The sequence below is a fragment of the Saimiri boliviensis genome, chromosome 4 (assembly GCF_048565385.1).
Source record: "Saimiri boliviensis isolate mSaiBol1 chromosome 4, mSaiBol1.pri, whole genome shotgun sequence".
NCBI lineage: Eukaryota > Metazoa > Chordata > Mammalia > Primates > Cebidae > Saimiri > Saimiri boliviensis.
Window position 1 is genome coordinate 93813884 of NC_133452.1, and position 16720 is coordinate 93830603.

At 36.3% G+C, this 16720-nt stretch overlaps 1 pseudogene; it reads left to right on the plus strand.

Annotated features, from left to right (window-relative positions):
• Positions 1–3273: 3273 nt before the first annotated feature.
• LOC101037446 (eukaryotic initiation factor 4A-III-like) lies at positions 3274–3928 on the plus strand (annotated as a pseudogene).
• Positions 3929–16720: the final 12792 nt, after the last annotated feature.

Sequence of the window (16720 nt, forward strand, 5' to 3'; positions counted from 1 at the left end):
TGTTAGCCAGACAGACTCCATTTTGCTGAGAGCCAAATAGACTCCATCTTGACCTCTGCCTCACCCCTCCTGCCACTCCTCCCTTAAGTGCATGCCTGGGTGTTGATACTGTGCTGGGTCACGCTGTACTTATAGAAACATATAACCTTTGTAACCATAGACTGCTTGGCAAGCCCATTTGTCATTGTGTATGCTCCCGCTTGATTGATTATATGACAAGTACCGAATACCTCCTCTGGTAACCAGCAATCATAGGAACTGCTTGTGTATACCCTCCTTAAAAATCAACAATCATGAGAACTTCCTGCCTCCTAGTTACCAGCTCCTTACCTAACTTGCTTGTTCTGCTTCTGTAAACTCTGCTCCAGCTAGGCTCCCCCTCCCTTACCTAAATCAAGGTATAAAAGAGAGTCAAGCTCCTTCCTCGGGGCTGAGAGAATTTTGAGCTTTAGCTGTCTCTCGGTCACCGGCTAAAAATAAAGGACTCATAATTTTCACTGAAAACTTGGAATTCCTCTTTATTTAATGTAGAAGCAATTTAGTTCTCTATTCTCTGCTTTATTCATAGCCTACTTTGCATATTCAAAAATTCACTTAGAACTTCTGATACGTAAAATCCCTACCTACTATGAAATGCATCTATCAGAAAATCAGAATAAAACTATCTGAAATATGTTTTATAAAAACGTATTTGACTGTTTTACGGCCTGTCTTTGTCAATAGAAAGAAGTAGCATCAAGATTTAATTTTCTCCTATTTTAGATTATGTCATTATATCCCATTAAATTTTAAATAGATGCATCCTCCATATTCATCCTTGGAAAATCTCATACACATATATATGTGTTTCGTCTTTCCAAACCAAACAAGATCTTAATTTTCTTTGTCAGTATGATTTGTGAATACTGTTTTTTTAGAAATGAGCTTTCTCTGTTTATACACACATGACAGATTTCAAGCATATTTAACAGGAAAAGAGTTCATAACATTAAGATACGTAATTTATAATTATTATAGTTTTATTAATGTGATCTTGTATTCCTATCAAAAATCAAATGAGATGATTGCTCATGATACAGATATGATTCTATATGTATTGCATAAATCTTAAGGAGTACAAGTAAAGGGGTGGTGAGTTTAGAGTGAAAAGAAATAAAGAAAAAGTAGGGAAGATTGACCAGATAAATGACTATGTTCTTTTTATTATCCAAGAAAACTTGCTCAATGAACAAGAATTTGAAGCTTGTAAGGTTTAAGAAAAAGAAAGTGAATAGGGAAAGAAAACCACTCCAATCTGAATTGTAGCTTAGGGGAAGACTGAGAGATGACAATAAGATAAACAGTTGTAAGGCAATAGAGCAGTATTTTTTGGGGGAAGAGATGAGTACAACTTACATGTACATGACTTAATTTGTTGTGTTTTGATGAGGAAGTTTGAAGGAAAATATGAAATCTATTGCCTTGAGATTCCTATCATTTTATCACATAATAAGATGTATATAGAGAAAAAAATCAGAAAAACTAAAGATTAAGAAAAAATGATAGGTAAATAAATCTTTAATAACTAACCTCAGGCATAGTCAGTTACTACAATGTTTATGGCTTCTTCACATTTTTTTGTTCAAGTAATAGAAATTTGCAAGTGGATTTTCTAGTTTATTAATTAACTAGATCAAAAGCTCACAAAGAATAGGAACTTCATTTTTTGAAAGAGTGTTTAAAAAGTATCTCATAAAAATATGTGGAATTAATTATAAATTGGTGATATTAATAAAACATTTGACAAAGCTGGAAAATTATTTTAAGATTTAATTTTCATATTTAAATTTGTATTTGAAAAATACAGCTCATCATATCTGGATAGGGCCAGATAATATACAAAGGCCCCCACAAAACAGGTCAAGCACAAAACAAAACTAACTGGGTACCAAAGGAGAGAATTACCACACACACACACACACACACACACACACACACACACCACCACCACCATCACTACCACCATTACCTACAATGTTTGTTACCTAGTTAAGAAGCAACAAAAAGAAGCAATAATACCCAATTGACTTGGAATTACTAACCAAACATTTCCGATGACAGCAAAACCTATACATTGAGAACATTTCTTTCAGATGCTCTTGGGTCTGCGTATCTGTGACATAGTACAACCCCATATTTACATAGTTATCACTTCCAGTTAAATCTGCTCAGATCTGTCATGATGGTTCAGTTAACCAAAAATTAATTAGCTATCAATCTAGAATCCTTAACTGGAAGAAAAAGTAATCTGATTAGTTTATCATTTAAATAATCTAGTTTAAAAATAATCCTCAGTATTCAAGGAAATCATCAGTACTATAATATTAACTCAATCTAAAATTGAAAACAAAACTTTTTTTAAGTATTTAAAAGCCAGCCAGGCATGGTGGCTCACATCCATAATTCCATGGCTTTAGGAGGTTAAGGTGGGAGGATTACTTGAGGCCAGGAGTTTAAGCCCAGCCCGAACAACATAGGGAAACCCTGTCTCTACAAAAAATAGAAATAAACAATTGTCTGGGTGTGGTGGTGTGTGCAGGTTGTCCCAGCTACTTAATTGAGGCAAAAGGATCGCTTAAGACTAGGGTTTTGAGGCTGTAGTAAGCAATGATTGTTCCACTGCACTCCAGGTGGGCAATACAGCAAGACCCTACCTCTAAAAATTTTTTTAAATTAAAAAGCCTTTTATTTTTACTTTCCAAGTCCTTTCACATATTTGGAAATTTATAATATCTGACAATCAGCTATACATCTTATAAAAACTTATTTATTAATTAATTAGTTTACTAATATATATTAATGGATATTTTTACTTCATTTATTTTCAAGATAAGGCCTGATGTATGAAAAAGCAATACTATTTTTTGAGTAAAACTATAAGAGTGCTTACAAGGTTTTGACAATACTCATTAGAAAACAGAAGATGGGCATTTTTGTACACTGGTTTTCTCTTTGTTCCGCTGGAAATATTCTTTTAATTGATTAAATTAACTCTTCAGTTATCTTTTCCTGTCTATAGTGCTAATGAGTGGGTAAAATATCTTTTGTGAACACTGAGGTCCATATATGAAAGAGGGATAATGGCAATGAAGGTGAAGAAAACAGGAGAAATATATTACTCAACACAAAGCTTAAGATACATTTACTAAATAAAAAGCCAAAATAAATTTTCCTTAGCTCCAAGTTAACTATTAATAGTAGTTCTACCATTAAGATATTATTTTAGATATTCTGCAGATGACAAACAAGTTCATGACCGACCCAATCTGTATCTTGGTGAAACGTGATGAATTGACTCTGGAAGGCATCAAGCAGTTTTTCGTGGCAGTGGAGAGAGAAGAGTGGAAATTGGACACTCTGTGTGACCTTTATGACACACTGACCATCACCCAGGCGGTCATCTTCTGCAACACCAAAAGGAAGGTGGACTGGCTGACGGAGAAAATGAGAGAAGCCAACCTCACCTGTCCTCGATGCACGGAGACATGCCCCAGAAAGAGCAGCAGTCCATCATGAAGGAGTTCCAGTCGGGCACCAGCCGAGTGCTCATTTCTACAGACGTCTGGGCCAGGGAGTTGGATGTCCCTCAGGTGTCCCTCATCATTAACTACGATCTGCCCAATAACAGAGAATTGCACATACACAGAACTGGGGGATCAGGTCGGTACGGCCGGAAGGGTGTGGCCATTAACTTTGTGAAGAATGACGACATTCGCATCTCAGAGACATCGAGCAGTACTATTCCACTCAGATCGATGAGATGCCTATGAACGCTGCTGATCTGATCAGAAGCAGCAGATCAGTGAGGATGAGTGGGGACTGCTCACCTGCTGTGTACTCCTGTTTGAACGTATTTAGGTCCAGTTTCTATCGAGTGGGGTTGATGTGAACTCTCTTCTCATAAATGGCCTGCCCTCTCCCTTCCTCTGAAGAAGAGGTGGAGATTCTGCTCTCTTTTCTTATTTACATGTAAATAATACATTGTTCTAAGTCTTTTTCATTAAAAATTTAAAACTTAAAAAAAAAAAAAAGATTATTTTAGGTATCCTTAAGTCAACTGGTTACCTAGTCCCACACCTGATTAAAATGACCTTCCATGGGAAATAAATGTTCAGTGGCAGATCCTAGTCTTCAGAATAATCATAATTTTAATTAGTAAGTTTACTGATGAACACTGGAAAAGAGTATTTTCCTACTGCCCTAGTGAGCTTGGGATCTGCTCACATTCTATGTGCTCAAAAATGCTTTCTGTCTTTCCATATTTGTTAAAAATTGTGGTTCATACGAGGAATGTATAAGGTGGCAGGCTATCACTATTGTTTTGAGGATTCTTTTGTATTTTCATAAAAAACATCAAAGTCCCTAAACTCCTACATACATCTTCAGTAAATGGATACTCATGAAAGGTAGATCTCTTTGTGAATGCAAAAAACAGCTCTTTCTGAACTTCAAATACTGCAATGCCCTTAAGGGACATTGATTATTTGTAGTCAGTAATTTACAGAGCATCCCAATTTGATCTTTCAAATCTAAATTTTAAGTAGTCCTGAACACTGGAGGTAAGAGTGTTTTGTCACAGGGAGTGAGTCATATTATAAGCAAGGTTGACTTGCTCAATTTTAACATTAAGAGGACAGAGCAGTTCTAAAACAGCAATATTTATTTCTATTAACCCACAAGTGGAAACAACCAAAATGTTCGTCAAGTGATAAACAAAATGTGCTATAACCATACAATGGCGTGTTATTCAGCAATAAAAATAAATGAAATACTTATGGTAATAAAACATAGGCAAATCTTTAAAAAAACATGCTAATTTATAGGAGCCAGTCACAAAAGATCATAATTGTATGATTTCACTTATACGCAATGTCCAAAATAGGCAAATCTACAGAGACAGAAAGTAAATTGATGTTTACCTGACTAAGGCTGGTGGGAAATGGGAAGTAGCTGATGATGGTTACGGGATTTCCTTATGGGTTAATGGAAATGCTCATTATTGTGACAGTTGCACAACTTTGTAAACACATTAAGAACCAGTGAATTATACATTTAAAGTGGGTGATTGTATGGCATGTGAATTATATTGTAATAGAGCTGTTTAAAAAAAAAACTTACTTAAAGGTAATTGTACGTCAAAACTTTTACCTGACATTGTGTAAATTCAGAGAAAATGAAAGACCAGGATAAATCTAAGTAAATCTATTGTTAGATAAAATATGACTGTACTGTGAAAAATGCTCACCATGATGGATATTTGAGAAATTTCTTTTTCAGTTAGTATATGTAAGCAATAATCCAATACATATTTAATCTCTCAAATAAACCACACTAAGAAAAGGGTCCTATAATACGTGGCAATCATCATATTCCTGTTATAGTTAATCAGCTTTCTGACAGTCTGCGGAAATTAAATGTTGCAAAGCTGTAATACATTATCAGCAATCCCTCACAGCTCAGGCTTATATTAACACCTACTTTCTCCCCTTTAAAAGTCATTTTTATTATCAACATGATTCCTTCCTTGTGACATAAGATTTTTTTCTTTTTTGTTACTTTTCTGATTATTTTTATGGATAAGACTTCCAATTTCTTCTAATGTTATGATTCTTATAAAAATAAATCTCATTTATTCTGGTTTTTAATCTTAAGAATAACGTTAGCTGTTATTCTAAGATACTGTTTCTTTTCTTCTTCTTTTTTTCTTCTTTTTGACATAGAGTCTCGCTCTGGCACCCTGGCTAGAGTGCAATTGCAATGGCAGGATCCCGACTCACTGCAGCCTCTGTCTCCCAGGTTCAAGCGATTCTCAGCCTGTTCCCTGAGCAGCTGGGACTATCAGCACCCACCATCAGGCCCAGCTAATTTCTGTATTATTAGTAGAGATGAGGTTTCACCATATTGGCCAGGCTGGTCTCGAATTTCTGACCTTGTGATCCGCCTGCCTTGGCCTCCCAAAGTACTGGCATTACAGGCTTGAGCCACCACGGCTGGTCTATGATACTATTTCTAAGCATAGTGTTTTAGGTTTTGATAAATAACCCAAGCTATACAGAGAACATTCAGGTGGATTAAAAGCGAAGAAATAAGAAACAAGCCAAATAAAGTTTTGTTTTTTTTTTCTTATTAGCAGACTTGTCCTTCAAGAATGGCTAGTAAATCACAGATAAAATTTTCAAAATCATTTTGTGACTTTTCTGGAGAAGAATCATTGGAGAAGAGCACTAAGACTACTCATTAAAATTATTCTACTTAGGTCTGTGGAATGAATGAATGATGTGTGAATCCATTTGGTTTAAAGTTTCAAAATCTTAGCTCCATCTAAAATCAGAATGTGTCATAACTACAAATAATTGCTAAATTTACCCTTTATTTAAGAGATGACCAAAGAATGGTTCAGCATTAATAAGTCATTTTTCCCAGAGACCTCCACTGGCTACAGCTGAGAAGTTCTGACTCAGACATCATGAGCCATTTTAATGCACAACACCACAAAGTACAGCTGACACTCTACCAGACCTTGTAGTTTATAAAGAAAGTATCTAATTCCTTATATTCTTTTATCCTAATAGGAATACTCTACAGCAAATCAAGAACCTAAGAGATGGGAAATGGAATTTCAAGGTGCAAAGAATTCTTAAAATTGTATGTTGCCTGGGCATTTATTTTGAATACACATTTCACTTTCTCATACCAAGGCTCAGTCACCATCAACACAGTTTCCAGTTCTATGCCACACTCAAATGACTCAAGCCTGAGATAAGACATTTAAGTTGGCACAGGCAAATAAATTCCTGAGTGGTTCCTTACAGAAAGAGTGGTGAAAAAAGGAGCCCATTCTGTGAGGAAGAAGAAATGACTCTTAAGTTATCACGGAGTCCTCACTACACCCTAGTTCCTTAGAAGGCTATCCCAGGCCAGGTTTTCCCTGGAACAGGGGGGTGGAAGAATCGTCAATGAGAAGAGTCAAACTTTGTAAAATATTTAAAGGGATTTATTCTGAGCCAAATATGAGTGACCTCTCAGGATGTTCTTAGAACACGTGCCCCAGGTGGTCAGGGCACAGCTTGGTTTTATACCTTTTAGAGAGACATGATAGGTCAATCAAATACATTTAATAAATACATGGATTTGGTACAAAAATGCAGAGCAATTCAAAGTGGGGACTTCCAGACTATAGGTGAATTTAGCGTTTTCTGGTTGACCATTGGTTGAGTTTCTCTGAAGACCTTGGATTGATAGGAAGGGAATGTTCAGGTTAAGATAAAAGACTGTGGAGACCAAAGTTCTTTTGAAGTCTTATAGTGGCTGTCCTTGGAGACAATAGATGTCAAATATTTTCTATTCAGATCTTAATGGAGATTCCTTGCAGATGCAAATTTTCCTCCCACAAAGAACAGCTTTGTAGAGCCATTTCAAAATGTGGCAGAGAAACATGGTTTGGGTTAAAATAATTGGATTTTCTTCCCCGTCTCATAATGTTATGCCAGAGTCAGGTTGAAAAGCAAGTCATGATATATAAGGTTAAATAAAACCCATCTGATGAGAATTTATGATTTATAGGGCATGACTCCCCAGACCCCTTAGATATTAATTTAGGCAAGATAAAAACAGAGTTTAGTCTTCAAGTGTGTACAAGGTGGGCTCTCCTAGCACCAGAATGATGGTCAGACAGGAATAAACTGATCAGGGGTCAGGAAAGAGCCACAAAATTATCTGCCAGTATAAGTTTTCCATGTGAGGGTCCCTCTATCTCAGGCAGGACAACTAGGCATGAGGCCAGGTAAAATAAATAAATAAATAAATAAACTAAAACTCTCATGAAAGACACACTGTAAACACCCACATCCAGATCTTGTTTATTTACCATTAGGACAGGGTTGCTAGCGACCATCTTGCTCTAGTATTGGAACCCCAAATGAGCTGGGGGGCTCTCAAAACACAGAGCTGTTGATGTTACAAATGTCCTCAGAAGTTAGTCCTTCACTTTTGTCTTCTGATGCTCAGAAAAATATCTTCCATTCATTGAGGTGATTTTCTAGAAAACAAGGTCACTTAATTCAGATGTAAAGTGATAAACTTATTTTTAGATACACTTATTCCAAAGAACTAGGTTTTGTTTTAAAATGAATTTGTCCAAGTTTGAAAAAAAAAATATTGTTTAATTATTGTTGTTTTGGATTTCTTTCAAATCTGTGACAGGTAGAGAAATAGCAATGATTTATTTTTCATGCTGCAGGATATGTTGAATATTCATTTAATAAGTTGACCTCAAATTCTTCATGAAAAAAAGAGCCCAAATTGTATTGGGACCATGTTTTCAATTTTTGTATAACTGCTCAAGAAAGATCACATGGTAACATTTATTGAATAAATATTTATTTATTTACTATTCTTCACATATGCTAGACACTCTTTAGTCCTGGACATATGATAATACAGTAAATGAGTCTCAGTCCTTACCAAGAGAATTTTTACTGTGCTTGCAGGAAAAGAAAACATGAATAAGGCATATAACACAGGCAAACACAGTATTTTCTTTTTGATTATGATACTGATGATCTTCAAACACTCCTAAACCTGTAAGGAGTTCAGAATCACTTGCCTCTGGCAGGGAAAAACATGGGACTGACAACAAATTATGTTTTGCTTGGTTTCTACTAGCTGTAGGTTAGAGACTACAATTTTTTTTTTTTTTTTTTTTTTTTTTTTTTTTTTTTTTTTTTTTTTGAGACGGAGTTTCGCTCTTGTTACCCAGCCTGGAGTGCAATGGCGCGATCTCGGCTCACCGCAACCTCTGCCTCCTGGGTTCAGGCAATTCTCCTGCCTCAGCCTCCTGAGTAGCTGGGATTACAGGCACGCGCCACCATGCCCAGCTAATTTTTTTGTATTTTTAGTAGAGACGGGGTTTCACCGTGTTGACCAGGATGGTCTCGATCTCTTGACCTCGTGATCCACCCGCCTCGGCCTCCCAAAGTGCTGGGATTACAGGCTTGAGCCACCGCGCCCGGCCCAAGACTACAAATTTGATCTTTGCCAAGTGAAAACCTCAGAGGAAGAGGCTGCTTCTGAGTACTCTACCTAGTAAGAGTGAAAGTTAACATATTTAATTAGGTAGGCTAATTTCCCTCTAGTTAGAGAAGTCTCCAATTAACAATTGACTCATAAGTGTTTTCATCATTTGCAAATTAAAGGGCAAGAATTAGGATGTAATTAATAAATAAAGCCAGTGACTTGTCTTAGTGCCAGAGGACAATACCTGCTCAAACAACTTAGAGGCTACACTGTCACTTTCAGTCTCTGGAAGGTTGGGAGTGGAGTGAGAAATAGCATTTTTGTTATGGATTAAAAGGCAAATGCAAAAACAATGTTTTCATCTGAATGAGGGTCTGAGCCCTTAATTTTACCTTTAAGGAGTTCAGTGGCACAATCTCAGCTCACTGCAACCTCTCCCTCCCGGGTTCAAGCAATTCTCTTGCCTCAGCCTCCTGAGTAGCTGGGACTATAGGTGTGCACCACCATGCCCAGCTAATTGTTTGTATTTTTAGTAGAGATGGGGTTTCACCATATTGGCCAGGCTGGTCTCGAATTCCTGATCTTGATATCCGCCCACCTTGGCCTTCCAAAGTGCTGGGATTACAGACATGAACCACTGTGCCCAGCCAAACTTTTGCTTTCATAAAGCCTTTTTGTTAATTTACTAGAAATTATCTGTGGCCCTAATCCATGACAGATGCTGAGCCTCAAACCGTGAATAGGGCACAACCCTTGCCTTTAGGGATTAACGGGCAAAGAACAAAGAACAGGGTTAGAGTGCATGCCATTTATGTGTTGTGTGAGCTAGCTTTGGTGGCCTTTTCAATTCTAAATGTATCATGTTCAAGTTTGTGAATAGGAAAATAATTTCATTCCATCTCTGAAAATTATTTTCTTAAATCCACAATTACTAGAAACTATCAATACACAATTTACAGAATTCTTATGTACAACACGTGTATCAATACAGGATGCTTGGTATCTCGTACCTGTTCTGGCCTATAAAGATATAACATTTTAAATATTATAATATTTTTATTAGACATAAATTTAGTAAAATTAAAAGGTAGTATTATTTTGTGTCACTCTGTGATCTAATGCTGTTAAGTCTGTAGGATGAAAGAAAATATGTCTGGGCTCTGGAACAGAAATAAATCATGGTGAGTAATCTCAAGCCATCTCTTATTAGTTGTGTAAACAGAGAAAGAGCAGTTAATTCTAGCTCTAAAATGAGATAAATATATATTTTAGAGGAGAGACTAGTAATATGGACAAAATAATGTTGTGGCAATTAATCTCTTAATATAAGTCTGCTTACTGGTAGACATCTTGGGTATGTACTAAATAGATTCATATTAAAATATCTAAAACAGTAAAGTAGCAATAATAAGGGTAAGTTTAGGTTGAAATATTCACACATACTATTTCAGCCATGTATTTTTGTCAAATACAGTTTTTGTTCATTTGGAGTCAAGAAAATGAATTAATGCATACCTGAGCTAGCCTTATCATCTCCCAGGAGACAGTAAGCTTAAATTTTTCTTAGGTGGGGTCTGACAACTGATGGGCTCTAGCGTTTTCTCTTCTTGAAATAAGACACAAATAGTACACTGAAGAGTGTCTACTTCAATAGTTCTTTCCTTGTGTGTATACAAATTAAAAAAAGGAAACAGTAATATAACTATAAAGGGTCTATAAATAATGTCTTCCCTAGATAGTCATTTATCATATGACAGTGATTGGCTGTGATGTTTTCCAGTTATATAATCTTTTGAGTTTAGAATCTAGCTGTCATTTAAACAATAACTGATTTGAAACATTATTTAATAATATAGAAGAAATAAATTTGCCCAAAAACAGTCAGGGGTGTAATTCATCCAACCGTGAGTAACTCAATGAAATACACTCCATAGTTGAGCCAATTAATATTGATCCAAATGCATTTAATCTGACTTCAGCAATGCCAGCAAATCAATTAAGCTCAAGATTCTATAAAAGTTATATTTTATTAATCAAATGACATTTAAAGATGCTTTATTTTGTTCTTTACTTTCTTTTTAAGGATGAATAGATTAGAAACTTGGAGGTTTTCCAGTAATTCAAAATATTCAATGTCAAATGAATTGTTATCTAATGATTTTTAAAGAAGATTTAAAATCAACTACAGCATAACATTTTAGAACTCACCTTGAAATAATTAAACACTATATATAATCTGCTCTAAAGAAACAATTAAAAATAAATGCATTTTTAAATTAATATACAATAAGCCTAGTGAATCTCAAAAATATATTTAAAGTCTGGAGATTATATTTAATCTTTTAGCTTACATTCAAACAATGATTGAAGCTTATAATGTAGCTTACATTGTAAAGAAAAGTGACACAAACATTTAACTCTATAGTACATATTTTAATATAATATAAATGTATTTTATATATGTTATATATTTAGTAGATAATATATTTATATTATATAATACGTTTTATATATTTTTTACTAAATATAATATTAAATATTATTAAATATATTTATTATATATGTAACACATAATATTTAATATATATACATTTAATATATGTATTGCAGCAGTGCTGCAAAAGATTTTGCATGAGTAATCTTCAATCTTTGGAGTTACCAAAAGTAAAGAAATAGCCCCACAAAGATGACTATCTATTTGTTTAAATTGTTGAGATCATAAAACAGTAATGATATTAAACTGAGAAAATGTCTTCATTAATATAAAACTTTAAGAAACTTTTGAGACCCAAGTCTCAGTCCCATGGCTGCTTGAATATTTTCACATTTTATTCATATCTTTCGATATAACTTTATTTTCCTTTATTCAATTGATGGCATATTACACTGACTAATTATCAAATTTTAACAAAAGTTTGCATTCCTGGAATAAAATGAAAAACTAGATTTTAATTTCATTTGTTTTTTCTACTAGTTGTTTTCTCTATTATTGATTTCCCTGGTATCTTTGTTATTTCTTTTCTTTTACTTACATTAGGTTTAAGTTGCTCTTCTATTTTTAGCTCTTTAAGGTAGATGCTGAGAAAAGAAAAATAGCTCTGAGCAGTCTGAGCTATATGAAGTATGCAAAACTTACTAAGCCCAGAAAGACATGAGTATGGGACTTAAGTCTCAGCACTCCTTCCACACATCCACATGGGGGGTGGGGGTGGGGTGAAGAAGGATGAAGGGATGTTGGGAAGTGGAATTGTTTAAAGGCATTCTGCTCCTAACTAGCTGCCTCATCCATTATCTTCATGATCCTGGAGTTTATGATACAAAGACCAGTGTATAGGCCAGGCGCGGTGGCTCATGCCTGTAATCCCAGCACTTTGGGAGGCTGAGGTGGGCGGATCACGAGATCAAGACCACCCTGGCCAACATGGTGAAACCTCGTCTCCACTAAAATACAAAAATTAGCTGGGCGTGGTGACGTGCGCCTGTAGTCCCAGCTACTCGGGAGACTGAGGCAGGAGAATTGCTTGAAACCGGGAGGCGGAGGTTGCGGTGAGCCGCCGAGGTCCTGCCTCTGCACGCAAGACTTCGTCTCAAAAAAAAAAAAAAAAAGAAAAAGAAAAAAAAGAAAAGAAAAAGAAAAACGAAACCAAAGACCAATGTATAACCAAACAATAACCTATATTATTTTAATGACAATTCTTGGCAAACAACTTAGAAACTGCCTCTCCTTTTTTTCCTTAAAACCCACTTGTAATTGCTGCTAATTGGAGTGTACATTTATTGCAATTTGAATATCTGCTCTCTGGCTGCCATTCTCAAGCTTTAGACTAGAATAAACTCTACACTTAATCATATTTTGTAAATCTCATTATTTAAAGTTGACATTTTGGCAGCCATGAAGGGAACTAAAGCCCAGCTTCAGTAATCTCCACTAACATGGCAATACCTTGGTACCTCACACCTGTAATCCCAGGACTTTGGGAGGCTGAGGCAGGCAGATCACTTGAGCTCAGGAGTTTGAGAGGAGCTTGGCCAACATGGTGAAACCCCACCTCTACTAAAAACACAAAAATTAGCCAGGTGGTGCATGCCTATAGTTCCAGCTACTTAGGAGGCTGAGGCAGGAGAATTGCTTGAGCCAAAGAGGTGGAGGTTGCAGTGAGCCAAGATTGCACCACTGCACTGCAGCCTGGGAGACAAAGTGAGACTTCACCTCAAAACAACAACAACAAACTTCAGTACTAGCACAAATGGCTATTTCACTCAACCTCATGGCAGTTGGCAGGGATTTCTGGAAAGGCCTCTCTTGGGATTGGAATCCAGCTGGCTTAGTTGAGAATTAAGACATTATTTAAGGCCGGGCGTCATGGCACATGCTTGTCATCTCACTATTTTGAGAGGCTGAGGGGGTGGATCAATTGAGTTTGAGAGCAGCCTGGGCAACATGGTAAAACTTTGTTTTGGAAAAAAAAAAAAATCTGGTTCTGTAGTTTCAGCTACTCAGGGGTTAAACGGTTGAGAGGATTGCTCGAGCCTCAGGAGTTTGAGGCTGCAGTGAGCCAATACCATGCTACTGCACTCCAGCTTGGGAAACAGGGTGAGATGCTGTTTTTTTGTTTTTTTGTTTTTTTAATCTATTTAAGCTATACACAGTTCTACTTGATGGAGTTAAAATAAAGCTATACTGAAAGGTAGAGCTTCTCTAGAGATTCTGATTATTGCAGATTTGAAATTTTCACTTTTGTCTGAGGTTAAAGTTTTGTTTGTCTTTCTCGTTAGGGTTTGCAACCTTTCCTCTTACTCAAAATTTGGTCGGGGAAAAACACAGTGTTTCTCTCTAAAAAAAGGAAATAAATGTTTATGGCTTAAGTGTTAGTGACAGTGAATTATATAGATCTGCAGTTATGTCAGTTTGTCCCACCTCCTCAGACGAAACTTGACTGAGGGGCATAAAGCAGAGAGGAAGGAACTAAGGAGAGTTTTAGAGCAGGACTCAAAGTTTGTTAAAAGTCTAGAGCAGAAATGAAAGGAAGTAAAGTACACTTTGAAGACGGCCAAGCAGGTGCCTTGAGAGACCAAGTGTGTGGTTTGACCATTGATTTGCATTCTTCCAGAGCCTGCATCTCTTCTCTGTTGATTCTTCAAGTTAAAATCTTTTAAATGCTCAAAGTACCTGCTTTGGATCTCCATCTGGATTTACAGAAGCACTCCAACCTTGGTCTAGTGGCTAAGGTTCTATGCCTTCATGGCTGTAGTCCATGTCGATTGCTGGTTTGTTTTAAACTATTTGAGTTAACTGTTGACCTGTTGGGGTACTCATTTGTTACTGACCCATTTTCTTTCCATGGACAGCTTTTGATTTCTTACCTTTTTCTGTTCGTGGGGAATACAGGACTTTTGGGCCTTCATGCACAAGTGTTCTGCTGAGAAGTTGAGATCCTAGAAAATATGGCCAGAGAGAAATGTGGGATGTATTTCATTTGTGGCTAGCAAGACTTAGAGCTGTCTTTGATGTGGTTCTGGATCTTGTGAGGACTGTTTTGCCTCTCTTTGGAGATGCCTATATGGAAGCCATAGGCTCTTGGCCCCCTAAATGTTTCCTAAAAAAAATCGCTGACATGAGGCCAATTAATTAATAGGAGAAAAGGTGTAAACATTTATTTAACATGCATACATAGGAACTTTCAAAATGAAGACTGAAATTTCCAATGAGCTACAGAAACTTATATATCATCCGGAGACTACAATAAAGAATGCAGACTCAGAGCATGGCTGGAAATTGATAAATCAGGTTTAGAGGAAACATTACAGGAAAGGGGTCCCAATCCAGATTGCAGGAAAGAATTCTTGGCTCTTGCATAAGAAAGAATTCAGGGTTAGTCTGCAGAACAAAGTAAATGCAAGTTTATTAAGAGAGTAAAGTAGTGAAAGAACAGCTAATCCATGGACAGAGGAGGGCATTGCTGAAAGTAAGAGGAGGAACGCATCTACCCTAGGTACAATGCTTGTGTGTGTGTGTGTGTGTGTGTGTGTGTGTGCGCGTGTGTGTGTGTGTGTATGATTAAAAAAAAGATCTTGGGGACATGTGCTCTGCTACAGGAGCTTGTGATAAAGGATTAATTTTCTTAATTACTACGTTTTGCAAGAATCAATATTATCTTTAAAGCAAAATTAGGAATGACTTTGTTCTGATATTGGGATATCTGGACACTCCCAGTCTGGGTCTGTTTAATAAATATTATTAATTTGTCCCCTTAACCATAAACATCTAGAGGCTAGAAATGCCCAACTTTCTGGGAATGCAGCCCAGCAAGTCTCAGTCTCAACTTCCTAGTCCTCACTAGAAATGGAGTTGCTCTGGTTTGAATGCCTCTGATGGAAAGACAGGTTTAGAGAAAGGAAGAAGCTTGGCTCCAAAAAATGGCTTTGTTATATAGATAAAGCCTCCCTCAGAGAGAATAGATGATAAATGTTTCTTTTCAAACTTTAAAGGTGTCAGATTCTCAAGGGGAAAGCATAGAAAAGAGAGGGGACCATGGCTGCATTGATGGAGATTTTGTACAGACACAAATTTTCTCTGTTTAGGACAGCTTTGCAAGGCTACTTCTGCATGATGGCCAAGTGGCAGCAACTGAAAAAATGTGTCAAAGGAATATATTTTAGGATAAAATATTTTAATTCTTTCATCTAGTTAATCTTTGGTTAAGGCATAACCTTGAGTAAGGCTAATTGGCTTTGATGAGTCACTTGAAAAGATACCTTTGATTTAAAACACAAAAAGTTGGATAAAGTGTTTATCAAAGATAAGCTCTCAGATGAAGCGAGCTCACTTCTTTTTCAGAGTCCCATGCTGAGTTCAGATATAGAAAATGCTTTCTTTGCTATTCATTAAAGGACCCCATCCTGAAGTTAATATAATAATAATAATAATAATAATACAACTAAATTACTAAGTTGAAAATATTACCTATCTAACAACATTGGCCCCCAAAATAGGACTTCCTGGCATTTACCTGGCAGTTTTGAAACTCTTTGTAAAATAAATGCACTTCTATAATGAGATTTTCAATTTTTAAGGCCATCATCCTTTCTGCAGGATGGGAAGACATTGGCTTAAGGTTTATATAGCTAACTTTACCTTTAAGTTTTTTTTTTTTGGACTTTGGGCTCTGGGGTACATGTGCACATCCTACATCCTGCAGGCTAGTTGCCTAGGTACATACATGCCATGGTTTGCTGTCTCCATCCCCACCAGTTCATCAAGGATATTGGTCTAAAGTTTCGTGTGTGTGGGGTGTGTGTGTGTGTGTGTGTGTGTGTGTGTGTGTGTGTGTGATGTCTCTGCCAGGTTTTGATATCAGAAAGATGCTTGCCTCATAAAATGAGTTGGGGAAGAGTCCTTCCTGTTTAGTTTTTTGTAATAATTTCCATAGGAATGGTAGCAGCTGTTTTTTATACATCTGGTAGAATTCAGCTGTGATTCCATCTGGTCCTAGGCTTTTTATTACTGATTAACTTTTAGAAGTCTTTATTGGTCTGTACAGGGATTCAATTTCTTCCTAGTTTAGTCTTGGGAGGTTGTATATATCTGAGAATTTATCCATTTCATCTAGATTTTCTAATTTGTGTACATAGAGGTGTTCATAGTAGTCTCTGTGTCTTCTTTTGA